Source organism: Anser cygnoides, chromosome 1, assembly GCF_040182565.1.
Source record: "Anser cygnoides isolate HZ-2024a breed goose chromosome 1, Taihu_goose_T2T_genome, whole genome shotgun sequence".
Taxonomy (NCBI): Eukaryota; Metazoa; Chordata; class Aves; order Anseriformes; family Anatidae; genus Anser; species Anser cygnoides.
Genome location: NC_089873.1, coordinates 25,009,102 through 25,013,490, shown reverse-complemented (window position 1 = coordinate 25,013,490; position 4,389 = coordinate 25,009,102). Strand labels below are relative to the sequence as shown.

Genomic DNA, 4,389 nt, shown 5'->3' with positions numbered 1-4,389 from the left:
TTAAAAAAGCAGTGTCAAGAGACTCTGAGAAAAATCGTAAATTAATTCTGACAAAAATATCTGTGAGTTCTCAAAAGACAGTTGAAAAGACACCAGAGGGGTAGAGAAAATTGGATTTTTTCCATCAGTTCTGACTACAACTGTAGTGAGAAAATTATCCCTGACGCATAATAATCCTGGCTGGAAATCAGCTCTGTGTATCTAAACCATTGTACCTTGATTTTTTTTTTATTTATTTATATATTTTTTAATATGAAGCAAGCATTTTTTACAGGTAAAGATGCAAGGGATTTTTACCATTAAAAACTGTGTCTTGTTGCAAAGACTGATATTGTTACAGGAGAGAAGTATAATTAATTTGCGGAATTCTTTTCCAAAACAGACTTTCACTCTAGAAGTGAAATCTTCATAAACTAAGTGTTTTATCTTGCTATCTGTAAATTCAGCTATCTGTAAATTCAACTCCCACTCCATCCTTAAAAGGCCTTACATCTGACAAATGTAGAACTGAAATTATCACACAAAAACTGTGATAGGGAAAAGGGTGACAAAGATGAAATGAGCAAATGAAAACATGCAAGTCATCACATGAAACACGTTGTCTTTAGCACAGATTACACAGACAGCTACATGGGTTTTGGGGAACTTACTGTAGGGCAGCTTTAGCCTCATGCTGTCCCCCGCAGTTGGTAAGGTAACTTCAGATGTCGAAGGCATGCTGGAAGCAGGGGTAGCATCTATCAGTGAGCTTGAACCCCAGGTTTACAGACTGACAGACAGGTGATGGTCCAGACTAACTGCTTTCCCAACCAGGGTCTCTGTTTCCTGCAAAGAACTCCTCTGGCAAGGGAGAGGGCCTCTTCACTGCAACAGACAGAGGTTATGTGCTCCAAAGGAGCAAGGTAAGAGCAAAAAATGGAAGTTAAACGCTTTTGTGAAAAAATATCAAGCAAACTGGAGAGAAAAAAGTAGTTGGGAGAAGAACTGGATAATTAATTATATGTAAGAGACAGACAACTTAACTGCATAAGGCTCAAAGACAAACAGTAGCTTTTGAATGAGCGAGCAGATACTTTGAGGACAGGAGCACTCCTGTTAGTCATGGGTCAGTGCTGGATGTGGCAGGCAAGAAGAGAGATTCTTGCTCTGAAATCTTGTTATTGCCTCCTCTGAACTCCTCTTCATGACATAACAGTAGGAAAGAGTTGTTAAGTGTATGAAACAGCTGCTGCTGTGCTTTCTACTGTCACACAGAGTCCTTTGATCAGCCAAAAACATAAGCAGAGGCCCAGGTTCATTGCTAAGCAACAGGCTGCTTAAACATATACCTAAATTCAAGTGTGTGATAAAGTCCCATTGATGTTAGGAGGACAAAAGCTTGTAACTGAGTTTAAATCCACGTAAGTGTTTTGCTGAAGAGTGATGGAGTATGGAAGTGGAATTGTGAACTCTCTGCCCAGCACCCCCAATGTCAGAGGAAAGGGCAGATACACCAGACTTCAGCTGCTTTCTCAGTTTCAGCGGTTGCCTGTTTCTGCCTGTTCGCTCACCTTCTGCAGTGTTTCTTGAGTTTCCCCTTCTCATAATAAGGGTATGAATTATGGAAGGGCAAGCACCTTCATGGCTCGGAATGGCAACAGGACTTTGGCAGCTCTTCTTCAAGAGACAGGAAGAAAAGCCAAAAATGCAAAATGTCCCACAGACGGGATTCCTCACACCTCGCTTCAGATGTCTATAATGCAAATGCCTCTGCTTGGGGTTGTTATTCCGAGGTAATTTTACCTGGAAGTGAAACACCTTTCCATAGCCAGATTCAGTGATCAGCCTGACTCATCAAATTCAAGCAGTATGTAATTATACAGGCTAATTGCGGTTACAATTTTCTCCAGTTCTAACTTTGTTGTTTTAAAGTTCGGAGATCTGTTTGGTCTACCTGAACCACACCTGCTCGGAGAGCAATTCTAAAATTTTGTCTGGCACTTTTTTACTGACATAATGATTATAATTATCACCCCACTTCAGTTAGCAAGGTTTTTGATGTGGCTTCTGAGGGCACAAAGTTGACTGTAAAGGGAACTATAATCCTTCCCCCAAAAATGCTGATTTTGAATTATGTAAAATAGTTCGCACAGATGTGAATGTCATTCTGGAACCATCACTCTCTTCTTGGAAGGAGAAGAAACATCCAATCAAAATCAATAAATAAATAAATAATAATAATAATAATATAGAGTAGCTCTGACTGAACCTAAACATGGCATAGCAAAAACTGATATTTTTTCACTCTTGTCTTATCACAATTCCAATATAATCTAATATTTATTTCAACAAGTATGAAAAATATTTTGTCTTAATCAAAGGTAAACTTTCCATTTTCATGTTATCATTTTAATTATTCTTGTATATGAAATTTTAATATGTGTTCTATCATAAAGGTAAAAACAATTATTGTTGTGTTTTATTGAAAGTAAAGCTTTGGAAGTAAGCGACTTAATCTTATCCAAGCAAACCTTTCTGTAAATATGAAGATCAAACTTACCAAGAAGACTGATCTAAAGTCTTCATCTTGCTAGAATTTTGAAATATTTGTCTTCTTATCCCATTCCTCAACTCAGAGTGCCTTGAGAAATTGAAATTCAGATGAAGCCTGGGGAAATTTCAAGGGTGAAAGTAATCTTCATGCATTCTGAAGTTCACTCAAATTCAGCTGCAACCCTGTGTATGAATTGAGGAGAATTTTTTTTTTTTCTAAAAACAGGATGATTATTTATTTTGTTTGATTGTAACATTCCATTAAAAATATAAATAAGTACCCATGTGATATAAAACCAAACAGAATATTTGGATGATTATTACTGAGAAGACATAGAATCTCCTGTATTTTCTGCACAGAAGTAAAACAGAGATTGTACTTTATTCAGGCCTTATATCTGAGTCTCTAAGATTCGAAAAGATAATAAATTCAAGCTCAAGAAAGAACAACCCATTATTGGGATTTTTAGTAATTTTAGAAAATGGTAATGAAAAATCAATTAAATGGAAGCACTTAAAACAAAGTACTTAGATGTTACCTCAGACTTCAATTATAAAGACCAAAGAGCAAAACCTTCCAGCAATCATTAGCATCACAGGAGATCTTTTTACTAAGCTCATTTAAAACCTAGTTGTGCACCTAAATCCTTTCTCATGAAAAACAGCTTCCTTCTGTCTAAAATTTCCCAGAAGTATAAATGTTAAGGCACTGGTGTGCAAATGGAGCAATTAAAAGGAAGATTAAAAGAAGTTTAGAGAATATATTTCCTTCATAACTGTTCTTATAACTGCTCTGAAGTTCCTCTGAGTCCCATTTGACTTCCCCAATGGATTTTTAGTCTTATTCTAGTATCAATATCAGTCAAAATCTCTCCCTGCAGAGTAACACATACATTCTTGCTGAAAAGAAGGGCAGACAGATACAAAGCTTCTTCTAAATCAAACCAGAAATCTTGTGAACAAGTCAGGTATTTTGTTTTCACTCCTGCATTTCCACAGCCACAGAGAAGACACTGCAGGTAAAGATGTACTCACTGTGAAGAGAAAAATATCACAAAGATTATAAACTATAGTTAAACTGTGTAGTTCTCAATAAGTCAGGTGTGTGCAAATGAGAACACATTTATTAAGGTTTTTTTTTTCCCCCAAAGGAATTTAGACATTGCCATTTTTATTGAGTATAACACAGCAAACAACCATTTTTGAGACTAAGTAGCCACAAACAGTTTGTAGAAGCAGGCAATTTTGCTGAAAACAAATCTTTATGAGGAAAAGTAGCTATATTTGCCTAATCACGGAACAGTTTGGGTCAGAAGGGACCTTAAATATCACCCATTCCAACCCCCCCTGCCACGGGCCCGGACACCTCCCACCAGACCAGGTTGCTCAGGGCCTTGTCCAGCCTGGCCTTGAACACCTCCAGGTACAGGGAATCCACAGCCTGTTCCAGTGCCTCACTAACCTTACAGTGAAGAATTTCCTCCTAGCATCTAATCTAAATCTCCCCTCTTTTAGTTTAAAACCATTCCCCCTTGCCCTGTCATTGTCTGCCTGAGCAAAATGTTCCTCTCCATCTTTTTATACGCCCCCTCTAAGTGTTGAAAAGCTGCAGTAAGGCGCTCCAGCCCTCTTATCTTCATAACGATGGACCCGTAGCTCCTCTGGACCCTCCCTCACAGATCCACATCCTTCCTGTGCTGGGGCCTCCAGACCTGGATGCAGCACTCAAAGTGGGGCCTCACAAGGGCAGAGTAGAGGGGGACAACAGACACTGTCCTTATTTGTTTGAAAATGAAATGTCTGAAGTCTTTGAGGGATTACCTGAGATCTCGCCTTCCTGGATTACAAATTGTATGC

The 4,389-nt window shown here is 38.3% G+C and overlaps 1 long non-coding RNA gene across 1 annotated transcript; it reads right to left on the bottom strand.

The window, feature by feature from the left end:
* Nucleotides 1-343: 343 nt before the first annotated feature.
* LOC125182977 (uncharacterized) lies at nucleotides 344-4,113 on the bottom strand. The gene is made up of 3 exons (XR_007163899.2): nucleotides 3,426-4,113; nucleotides 2,540-2,715; nucleotides 344-864 (listed from the first exon to the last, which is right to left on the bottom strand). It is a non-coding gene; the product is annotated as an uncharacterized lncRNA (long non-coding RNA).
* Nucleotides 4,114-4,389: the final 276 nt, after the last annotated feature.